The sequence below is a fragment of the Cervus canadensis genome, chromosome 27, assembly GCF_019320065.1.
Source record: "Cervus canadensis isolate Bull #8, Minnesota chromosome 27, ASM1932006v1, whole genome shotgun sequence".
Taxonomy (NCBI): domain Eukaryota; kingdom Metazoa; phylum Chordata; class Mammalia; order Artiodactyla; family Cervidae; genus Cervus; species Cervus canadensis.
Genome location: NC_057412.1, coordinates 51,430,963 through 51,443,194, shown reverse-complemented (window position 1 = coordinate 51,443,194; position 12,232 = coordinate 51,430,963). Strand labels below are relative to the sequence as shown.

Below are 12,232 nucleotides of genomic sequence, written 5' to 3'. Positions count from 1 at the left end.
GATGGTTGGATGGTATCACTGACTCAATGGACATGAGTTTGAGCAAGCTCTGGGAGTTGGTGATGGACGAGGAAGCCTGGTGGGCTGCAGGCCGTGGGGTCGCAGAGAGTCAGACATGACTGCGCGACTGAGCAGCAACAGCGGCCCCACTTCTGGATTGGGGCTCTGAAGACGCCCGACCAGCTTCTGTTTCACTAATCTCTCTAGGCTTTTGGAATACAAAAATAAACAGAAGGTGTAAAAAGTTAATTAGTCCTACTCTAAGCTGTTTTCATTAACTTTCTCTCCGAAGATCAAAGACGAGTGGTATTTGATGGATCCCCAGTCTGAATCCTTTCCTCAAGGACCTGTCTCCATAAAGTTGCTTAGAACAGTGAGGGTAAAACCACGCAGCAAGTGACCGTCCTAGGACATTGACTCACAGGAAGTGAACTCTTATCTTAAGCCTAGAGACAGGTTCACAGAGTGGAAGAGGCCAACTGAGGATGCCCTAATGAGGTTCTTATTTCTTCCTCCATTTTTTATTTTTTTGGTTGTGCTATGCAGCAAGTGGGATCTTAATTCCCCGACCAGGGATTGAACCCATACCCCCTACAGTGGGACCTCAGATTCTTAACCACTGGGCCACCAGGGAGGTCCCTGTCCTTCCTTCATTGATGCTTACTAAAGTTGAGAACTCCATAATCCATAAATTTTGGATGGCAAAAAAAATCATTTCACTAGTCCATCCACTGGATCATTGAATGAATTTTTGTTTCATTAGACAACTCAGACACCATGTGTTTGTGCTGTTCTTCCCCATTCCTTTTCCAAAATATATTTCGTACAAAGTACTAGTTTTGTGCTCACCATATCTTTTCATAAAGACACAATCCATGTGCAGTATTTCTCCCTTCAAGAAAATGGTCTTAAGTTCTATTTAAATTAACTGAAAACAAATACTGGTTACAGAAAGATGCCCTGGGCATGCAAATTATTTTCTAAATGACTGGGAGCATCCTAGAAGAAGACAGACTGCTTTAAAATATATACATATATATATATATATCTCTTGCCTGAAACATTAGTGATCTTGGAAATGGAACTGGACATAATAGACAGCAGGGAGATTCTAGTTTTTTATCTGAGGACTAGAGTCATGTTCTGAGACCTCACAGAGACATGGTAGGTGGCAGCGTGAAAGGGAAGAGAGCAGAGAGTGCTAAAGGAATATTCAGGTCTTTTGCCTTGGGACATCATTTTGGACATAAAAATGAAAGTGGAAAATCACCAATCTTCGTAGGATGGAGGCTACAAAAATGAACACTGCTCAAGTATTATCAGTTCCTCTCCCTCCTGGGCTTTATCACAATGGTGTGATCCAATGTGCCTAGAGTGAGCAACAGAGGCTAGTTTTTAATAATTCCAATGCAGATAGGTTAGGAATATAGGTCTACTACCAAACTTTGCTAGCCTGAGCCTGAGAAACACAGCCTAACAGGATCTGAAAGGCAGAGGATTTTAATCATCAGTGTTTCTCAAAGTGTCTGTGTGCAGGGAAGAATCTTGACTGTCTGTATCACAATCAATAGGCTACCAGCATATAAAGCAAATTCCTGGGTCTCACCACAGAATAACAGAATCAGATTTTTTGTGGGGAGATGCAGGTCAGAAAACCTACACTTTAGATAAGCTATCTAGCTAATTCTTACAAAAAGTTTAAACCTCACTGGTCTGATCTGCTGCTTTATTTACTAATAAGGAAATTGAACCACTTCTCTGGTAAAGCTAAGTTGTGGCAAAATTTGGATGAGACCAGAGTTCTCCTGATCCCAGTCTAAGATACTTGCTTAACGATCTGGTGAAAAGACTTGAACTCTCCTATGGCAAAAATTACGTCCTATTTGCAAAGCTTCCAGTTTTGCAGGTACTTTGATTTTATCAGTAAGATGCTAACGGGTGTGCATTCTTGCGAGAGACTTTAACTTGCTAGACCAGTTGCTTAAATCCCCCTGTGAAACACCCTGATGACTCAGGATGAGGCATCCTCTCTCCGACTCTCTTCATGCAGTCAGGGTCGTGTTGGCTGCTCTCTGTTGCCTGGTAACCGCAGAGGTACAGATGCTTTTACAGATGCTTCTGTGTGATAGCAAAGAAGTTTCCCCTGGGGGTTTCAGGGTACGTGCCCTTGAGCCATTTGCCCAGGATGACACCTCCTAGAAATCTCCTGTGTGTTTCCTCATAGAGTGATTTGGCGCAGAACAACCGTCCACACCTACACAGACGGACCACATTTCCAACCTCACCTCTCAGTACATTATTTATTTACAGTAGTCCCACCTTTTCTGTGATTTCCTTTGCTTGCCATTTTAGTTACTTGAGGTCACCAGATAGTCCAGAAGGAAACAATGCGTAAGTTGTGAATTGCATGCCATTCTGAGTACTGTGGTAAAATCTCACGCCTTCCCGCTCTGTCTTGCCTGAAGCATGAATCATCCATTTGTCCAGCATACCTCACCTGGTAGTCACCTCATTGCTACTCTGTAATCAGACTGATTATCTCAGTACTGCAATGCTTGTGTTCAAGTCACCCTTATTTTACTTACTAATAGCCCCACAGTTCAAAGTCACAGTGATGTAGCAATTTGAATATGCCTAAGAGAAGCTATAGAGTTCTTCAAGTGAAAAATGCAGAAGTTCTTGACTTAATAAGAAAAAAAGTCATATTGAGGTTGCTAAGATCTATAGTGAGAATGGATCCTCTATTTGTGAAATCGTAAAGAAGGAAAAAGAAATCTAGTTTTGCAGTCACTTTGGGGTCATCACACCTCAAACTGTAAAATTTATAGTCAGAGTGTGTGATAAGTGCTTCAGTTCAGTTCAGTTGCTCAGTCGTGTCCAACTCTTCATGATAATTGCTTAGTTATGATAAAAAAGGCATCAAATTTATATAATAAGATATTTTGATGGAGAGAGACCTCATTTACATAACATTTATTATAATATATTTTGTGATTGCTTAGAAGAAATCTCTTAGAAGAAATGGAGTCGTCCTCAGTCAACAAGAGTCTGAAATGCAGTACTAGGGTGCGATTTCACAAATGACAGAATGATCTCTGTTCATTTCCAAGGCAAACCATCCAACATCAAAGTAATATGAGTCTATGCCCCAACAATTAATGCCAAAGAAGCTGAATGGTTCTATGAAGACCTTCTAGAACTAACACCAAAAAATGATGTCCTTTTCATCATAGGGGACTGGAGTGTAAAAATAGGAAGTTAAGAGATACCTAGAGTAACAGGCAAGTTTGGCCTTGGAGTACAAAATGCAGGAGGGCAAAGGCTAACAGAGTTTTGCTAAGAGAACGCACCGTTCACAGAAAACACTCTCTTCCAACAACACAAGAGACAACTCAACACTTGGACATCACCAGATGGTCAATACTGAAATCAGATTGATTATATTCTTTATAGCCAAAGATGGAGAAGCTCTATACGGTCAGCAAAAACAAGACTGGGAGCTGACTGTGGCTCAGATCATGAACTCCTTCTTGTAAAATTCAGACTTAGCAGGGAAGAAAGTAGGGAAAACCACTAGACCATTCATGTGTGACCTAAATGAAATCCTTTATGATTATACAGTGGAAGTGACAAATAGATTCTAGGGATTAGATCTAATACACAGAGTGCCTGAATAACTGTGGATGGAGGTTCATAACATTGTACAGGAGGCTGTGATCAAAACTGTCCCCAAGAAAAAGAAATGCAAAAAGGCCAAATGGTTGTCTGAGAAGGACTTATAAATAACTGAGAAAAGAAGAGAAGTGAAAGGCAAAGGAGAAAAGAAAAGATATATCCATCTTTGCTATTCTGAGTTCCAGAGAATAGCAAGGAGAGATAAGGAAGCCTTCCTAAGTGACCATAAAGAAAGCTGAGCGCCAAAGAATTGATGGTTTTGAGCTATGATATTGGAGAAGACTCTTGAGAGTCCCTTGGACTACAAGGAGATCAAAGCAGTCAATCCTAAAATAAGTCAGTCCTGAATATTCATTGGAAGAACTGATGCTGAAGCTGAAGGTCCAATCCTTTGGCCACCTGATGTGAAGAGCCGACTCATTGGAAAAGACCCTGATGCTGGGCAAGATTGAAGGCAGGAGGAGAAGGGGACGACAGAGAATGAGGATGGATGGCATCATCGACTCTATGGACATGAGTTTGAGCAAGCTCTGGGAGTTGGTGATGGACAGGGAAGTCTGATGTGCTGCAGTCCATGGGGTCGCAAAGAGTCAGACACAACTGAGCAACTGAACTGAACTGACTGATTATTGGTTATTGTTGTTAATCTCTTATGGTGCCTAATGTGTAAACTAAATTGTCATAAGTAAGTATGTGTAGGAAAAAGCAGTATTTATAGGGTTCAGCACTATCCATGCTTTCAGGCTTCCACTGAGGGTCTTGGAATCTATCCCTAAGATAAGGTGGGAGCTATTCCATTTATCTATTTATTAGGTACTAGATATCTTTGTAAAATTTATTTTGGACAAAGCATTTGGTTGTCAAAAATAAGGCATTTGTAAAATGTTACTTTAAAGAGTGAAAGTGATTTCTGCTTTGGGGGATATTCTGTATGGGCTACTGGGTCATGCTATGGACTGAATTGTGTCCCCCAGAACACATAATGTTGAAGTCTTAACCTCAGTATTACTGTATTAGGAGAGAGGGGGTTTTATAGGTAACGAGGATTAAACGAGGTCACATGGGTTAAGTCCTAAGAGCTCAGTGGCCTTACAAGGATAGAAGAGAGATCCTCCTCCTTGCTTCCGCCTCCCCACAACCAGAGCCTTCAGTGGGGACAGCTGGCTGCAAGGCGGGAAGGGTTTCTCACCAGAAACCCCCTGTGCCTGCCCCCAGAACTGTGAGAAATGAGTATCTGTTGTGGGAACCATGGTCCATGGCATTTTGTTATGGCAGCCAAAACAGTCATGGAGAGGCGGTTTTGTTCGGAAACACTCGAGAAAACACACACAAGTGTGGCCCGGACAGACCCCTTCCTCGAAGACGTGTTTCCCGTCTGTGTGTGTTGTCTGCAGCCCCTGTTGGAGGAATCCTGGCAGGGGGACAATGACATCCCACCGGGCTCTTTGGGCTTTCACCAGCCAGGACATGATGCACTGACGTGCCACAGTACATTCTTTTTTAAAAGCTTAAAAATTTTCAAGTGTCCAACAGGGTTTGTTAACTACAGGCATAGGGCTGTGCATCAGAGCTCTAGGACTTACTTAACTTACATAAGTGAGATTTTATCTTATGTTCTTAAGGTAGTATCTAACCTTCTGAATTGTCATACTTTATTTAATTGCATCATTGACTATTGTCCTCAGACCTCTATAAGTGACCAGATCAGTGAACTTAAAGTGGCTCTTTTTGCAGTTATCTTCTTGGCTGTCATTTCTTTTAACCTTGTACCACCAGAAAGCAAAGCTTCTACATAACGGGGAGACCCGCCAGGCTGTGCCTTCAAAATGAGGAAGGGGAATCTTATTAAAGTTATTTCAGGGACAGTGAGCTGATACTGGCATTAAAGAAAGAAAATCCATCTCAAGAAAGGAGGAAGCTAGTGAGTATGTAGATTTTTGTGGAGAAAAGAGGAGGAACTCAGATTAGTGTGGCTGGGAAGTGGCCTATTGCCAAACTACAGAGAGACTCTCCAGAATTACTGACATGCCACAAAACCACAGGCTTGGAGACAGCATTCTCACAAGGCAAGAGGTTGAGCATAAGGTCACCCAAAGGCAGAGGAAAACATTTACTTTACTATTTAGAGCTGTTTTCCTTTCTTTAGACAAACTGTCCCTCAATCCCATAGCAAGAGCTTTCTTCTGGTACCTCTGGTTTATGTGGATTTATTAGTGAGTCCCCAGGAAGGCACAGCGTCACATAAAAGCTCTTCATCTTTTCACCAGGTAATGATTAATGTCATGTCACAACTTTGCAATACTGCAGCTGACCAAGTAGCAAATCAATGAGGGTTCTATCATTACCTTATCTGTCAGAGATAATAACTTATTAATGCAGCATTTTCTTGATTACATCTACCAGTTGTTCCTAGAAATTATGTGCTGAGCTACTGTCTTTCTTGGGAAATATTTAAATATACTGCTCAAATATATCATTTATGTGTATGTGCTAGTGATTTTAACAGAAATCTAAACTCATTTCAGGAGTTGTTTGGTACTATCAACAGAGCTGTAAACAGGACCTCAGTGAAGAATTTGCGCATCACTGTATTAGTTATGAGAATTGCAATCATTGATTCCAGTAACTGGAAAATACCTTCGAGATCGTAAATTGAATACTTGGAGCCTAGAGCGGGTAGAGACTTGTCCAGGCCTTTCTGGGTATTTAGAGGTTTTAAATTAGAGCGATAGTCCGGGCAGATTCTGTCTCCTTATCACAGATACACGTGCAAGATGCACATGTATTACTCAGGAATATGTTAAAACTCAGTTCTGATGGAGTGAAATGAAAAGTGTCAGTGGAAGTGGAGGTAGAGGACAGTCTCCTCTTTCTTCTGAGAAGTAGCTGCTAATGTCATTCATACAAAGCCCTCACACTTGATTGCCTAAACATCCAACTCTGCTGGGAAAGTTTATGAAGATCATTTGGGGATGGAACATCTGAGTGGGGGCAGGCATGCTCTGAAGCTTGCCTCTTCCTAAGGCGTCAGCTTGGTATTCTCTAGAAACAGTTTAATCCACGATTTTGAACTGGTTCCCTAAATCACAGGAAATAAACCACATTCTTAGTTTGGCCTTGGTTTTTTTCACAATGGCTATATATTAACATTGCCAGGGGAACCTTTAAAATCCCCAATGCCCAGACAGCTCCTCAGACCAATGAAGTCAGAATTCCTGGGCTGGGACCCAGACACTGGCAATTTTTAAACTCCCCAGGTGATTCTAATGTACAGCCAGGACTGAGAACTATTGAGTTAGGCATAAAATCAGGCCAAATAAAAAAGGATTATTCATAAAATGTTCCTCCTACCAAGGAAGTAAAGCAGTGTTTCAGTTAACTACATTTAGCCCGTTATTCTCAATTGCACTGGCACCGCCCTCAGTCTGTGGGATTCATTTTTCTTCTATATATAGAAGGGTTATAGGGTTTAAGGGTTAAAGGATAAACCTTAATTTTCATTCACCAACTTGCTTTACTTCCCCTCCCCAGGTTCTTCTCCTCAGGATGGAATGTGCTTTAAATGGTTTCCCAGTCAACAATAATGATCATTTACTAACTTTTTAATACTTGCCTGGCCCTGTCTTCCGCACTTTGTATGCTAAATTTATTCCTCCCGACAGAGTTATGCATTAGATTTCATTACTCTCATTTTATATATAAAGAGACTTTAGTCTCAGAGAAGCTGTTAGATGCCAGAGTATATGGAGAACAGCAGATCTGAACACATGCACCATGGTTTTTTCTATCCTGGCATACCCTGAATTCTGGCAATAGCATGGCATTTCGGAAAATGCCATCCATTCTCAGTGATGGCAGTATCACCCCTCAAGGGGATGAAAACTGGTTCCTAGTGAGGGGCGGGTGAAAAAATTCACTCTTTCTATGTAAAAAACACAGATATACATGCAGTACATTATCAAGTATAACAGCATATTTGTAGTATTAAATTTCATGGGAGAGAGAAGATTAGAAAAATTGTCTAGAAAGCTCTTTATGAGTATGGTAATGAACAAAAGGTTTACAAACTCTGGAATAGACAGAGGTCAAGAAAGTTCATGCGAAGAGTTCTCAGGGGATTCTTAAATAAGACACCGGAACCAGACACCGAGAAACCAGGTAGGCTGTTGTTCTGACTAGGAAGAGGGAGAAGGGCACCATCGCGTCTCCTGAATCACACATTGCACCCCTATGAACGCAGCCAGGCTGTTGTTCTGACTAGGAAGAGGGAGAAGGGCACCATCGCGTCTCCTGAATCACACATTGCACCCCTATGAACGCAGCCAGGCTGTTGTTCTGACTAGGAAGAGGGAGAAGGGCACCATCGCGTCTCCTGAATCACACATTGCACCCCTATGAACGCAGCCAGGCTGTTGTTCTGACTAGGAAGAGGGAGAAGGGCACCATCGCGTCTCCTGAATCACACATTGCACCCCTATGAACGCAGCCAGGCTGTTGTTCTGACTAGGAAGAGGGAGAAGGGCACCATCGCGTCTCCTGAATCACGCATTGCACCCCTATGAACGCAGCCAGGCTGTTGTTCTGACTAGGAAGAGGGAGAAGGGCACCATCGCGTCTCCTGAATCACGCACCTCACCCCATGAACGCAGCCAGGCCGTCGTTTGTTCAGCAGACCCTTCACACTATTGGTTCCTCTTTGATTCAAGAAGATCTCAATGAAATGGAAAAATGTAACATATAGAAATAAATGTAAAGACCTGTATTTTTTAAGTTCAAAAAAATTTTACAAGAGTATTAAGAAGAATCAAAGAAACAAAAAGCAAAGCCATAAACAAAATTTTGGAGGATGAATTAAGTCACATGTCTTCTAATGAATACATGCATTCGTGTATTCTGGGATTAATCCCTCAGAACCTCCCCCTCTCAAGATACTGCTTAGCTTGAAGTCAATCATCTTTGGAAACGGAAGGAAGAAATCTAAGATTTGTTCAGAAGTACTTGTAAATTGGGCCTTCCCTGGTGGCTCAGACGGTAAAGAATTCACCTGCAATGCAGGAGACCTGGGTTCGTTCGATCCCTGGGTTGGGAAGATCCCCTGGAGGAGGGCGTGGCAACCCCACTCCTGTATTCTTGCCTGGAGAACCCCCATGGACAGAGGAGTACATGCGGGCTGCCGTCCATAGGGTCACAAAGAGTCGGACACGACTGAGCGACTAAGCGTGTGAACAGGCGTGCGCACACACACACACACAAACACACACACACTTGTAAATTGAAACTTTCTGTTCTTTATCTCAGTTTCTTTTAAAACCACGCTTCTAAAAAGGATGTTTTTTAGAACATGTTCATTATTGCAGATGAGAACATGAGTGTTCAGTGAGATGAACACTTTCAAGTTCTACATGGGATACAAGGCAGAGTTGAGATAAAGTTCCTAATTTGTGGGATTTCAAAGCCCATCATTTCCTACACCCGCATGACAGCTACTGTTGTGGTGAGTGGGACGGTGTCTCATTCAGTTATCCTGAGTCCACTGGAAATTGGCTTGAGCGCGCGAGTCAGGGGTGACCGCAGGTGAAGGGTGGTACCCTCACCGCCCTATCTCAGCGGTTCCGTGCGTGGGTGGGGGATGGTCCCCAGGATGGCTCGCCGGACCGGGGCTAAGAGGAGCCCGACGGGTTTGGTTAGAGCAGAACCGGTCTCAGGATTGCAGAGAGCCCATTAGTCACCACTTTACATTCCATTCCATATTGGTCAGTGAGGGAGAGGCATTCCGATCCTGACCGAAAGTTGAAGGACCACGTACATTTTGGCTGGCTGCCTGCTATTCCTCTGCTGCTTAAAGGTAGACCTTTTGCTCTCTGTGTTCTCCCAGATTCCACTTGCAGCTAACACACGCATCAAGGAATGGCTGCTCATTTCAAAATTAGAACAATGTCTCTATAGCAACAAAGAGCATACAGGCATTTCTGCGTTTTCTTTTGTGCCTAGAGGTGAGTATACAACCTTTTGTGTAAAGTCTCCTACACAGTGTAGAGTTAAATCTTTCATCTCCTTAGGGCTGCTTGATACTACATATCTGCTTATTTTTTATGTTTTTGATTTTTCTTTCCTTTCCCAGTGACATGTTGCCCTTTTAACTATGATTGATTATCTATTTTTGGAAGCAAGGCCATAACTTTAACTTTTCTTGGGAAGACAGAAACCACATGTCCCCATCACCCACCATCCTCATACTTCACTCCAACCCTGGGGCAAATTAAGTGTAAGGAAGGCTGCTTGATCCCCTTGGTAGGGAAGAAGAGAGGAAAGTAAGCTAAGCGTTAGGAGATAGAGGTTTTGGTGCTGTGTCTGCTTCCTTTGCCGTAAGAGAGACAATGACCGATGCTTGTCTCACGCTATTGTAACAAATAAAGGCATGTAAAAGAAACCTTAGGAAGCTGTCACGTATAACCCATCAGCAAGGACAAGCTGTGATTGTTGTTATTTTAATCTGTAACCAGATTAATAGACTTCACATCTGTCCTGAAGGGTACATACCAAGCCTCTCACAAGGTTATGGGTCATCTTGCTCTGTGCTAGCCTTGAAATAAATTAGACTTGAGAAAACAGGAAATGAATATCCTAAGGCATAACAGGATACATACAGATGCACCATAGGGATATTGCTAGTTATTCTGGATCCTTGAGCAAGACCTGAGATACAAGAGCCTCTTGGGGGGTACCAAAGGTAATGGAGAGAAAATGAGGGCCCTCGTGGAAGGCACTCTCCCTTCACTCCTTCTCTGCTTGTGCTACACTCATCACAGGTCAGAGCCTCGGGAGTCAGAATGCAGTCCTTGGTGAGGTCGCACCTTGATCCACATGGTTGCATGTAAACCCCATGTTCATGGCACCTTAGAGAGAGTTGGTGGTGCTCTGCAATCTCCTGGGCTTTCACTTGATAGACTGGGAAAAACCCTAGGTAGGAGCCACGAGTCTTGGTGTTAAGACTCAGAATTCCACTTACTAAATATTCGATCTTTAGCAAGTTAGTCAATCTCTCCATCTTGGTTTAGTTATTTTAAAAATTAAAAAAATTGAGGTATAATTTACATACTACAGTATTCAGCCTTTTTAAGCTATACAGTTAAATAGTTTTTAGTATACACACAGAGTTGTGCAACCATAAACACTTTCTAATTTCAGAACTCTAATCACAGGAAAAAAAAACCCAAACACCCATACGCATAAGCAGTCACTCCCCATTTCTCCCTTCTCCCAGCCCCCAGCAACCATGAATCTACTTTCTGGTTCTGTAGATTGCCTATTCTTGACATTTTATATAAATGGAATCATACAATATGTGGTCTTTTGTGTCTGGCTTCTTTTAAATTGCATAATGATTTGTAGTTTCATCCAAGTTGTAGCATGCACTTCATTCCTTTTTATGGCCTGATAGCATCCGGTTGTGGTTCTTTATTTAGTCACTCATTCATCCATCATCACTCACTCTGAGTGAACACCTACTGTGAACCAGCTTTGTCCCAGGCTCTCAGCACATCGATTCGTGTTTATTCATGTTTATTACATGAATAAATGAAGGCACACATTTATTCATTTATATTGGCAAGTCATTGAGGTTAATGGGTTATTTATGAGTGTTTTAATTTTGAGAAGTGTTTGTCTTCATAGGTAAAAGAAGAGCTGAGTTAGCCTTGTTAGAAGCATTGCTTCTAGAAGCATGCTTTTCTGTATTCTGTAGGACTTTTTCTTATTGTAATCCTTTTGTTTTGAAAAACAGCATTATAAATTCATCTTTTTTTTAATAATATGCAAAAATGAAAAAGTGAAAGGCAGGATTCATGACCCACTCCATTGCCTAAAGGCCTGGGTTGTTTAGCTATTTGAGTAACCAGCACAATGTGATTTGATACGTTTCCTAACACAATTGTACAATTGTGCACAGGACAAATTAAAAAAGCATTATCCTCTCTACAGGATATTGACATTTCCAGTTGAGTTGGGTTTTGTTCTAAATCTGAAGAGCACGGCATGAAACAGGGTCTGAGGAGACCTGGGTTCCTATTTACATTCTGCCTCTAGGGCCTTCTAGGAACTTAGGTAAGAAGAGGGAGGGAGGCGCACATTACTGGCCTGGGAACCGTGTGGTAGTTGTACAAAGTCTCGTACTCAGAGCGGCCCGTGTTGACTTAACGCTTTGTTGTAGCTGTCTTGAATTCTTAGTCATTTTGAACAAGATGACTTGTAAATTATGTACTCGGTCCTGGAAGGAAGGAACATTTGTTAAGGGTCTACTCTGTACTGCCCACTTAATCGGAACCTCCAGCCATTGTTTTAAAAAATGTTTAGTTTTAAAATAGGAGGACTAGACTTCATATTCTTTTAAGGTCATCTCTATGTCTAAAATTCTCTAATGCCAAGTTATGTAAAATGTTCTAGTGAAGGTAGTGGTGTTTTGCCAACTATTTTTTTGTTTTTTTTTTTAGAGATTTATCTTAATTGTTATGTTTTTCTGGAAATCTCCCTTAGTCCAATGTAATTTAGTAACTTTTCT

General features: G+C 41.9%; 1 protein-coding gene and 1 long non-coding RNA gene across 11 annotated transcripts in view; one reads left to right on the top strand and one right to left on the bottom strand.

Annotated features, from left to right (window-relative positions):
* Positions 1 to 12,232, bottom strand: part of PHLDB2 (pleckstrin homology like domain family B member 2) — a 239,121-nt gene that overhangs the window by 160,503 nt on the left and 66,386 nt on the right. The window lies entirely within an intron of this gene.
* LOC122428920 overlaps positions 5,877 to 12,232 on the top strand; it is a 37,294-nt gene continuing 30,938 nt past the window's right edge. Inside the window, exon 1 of the long non-coding RNA XR_006265846.1 lies at positions 5,877 to 5,942. This is a non-coding gene — a long non-coding RNA (uncharacterized LOC122428920). The remainder of the gene's footprint in view (positions 5,943 to 12,232) is intronic.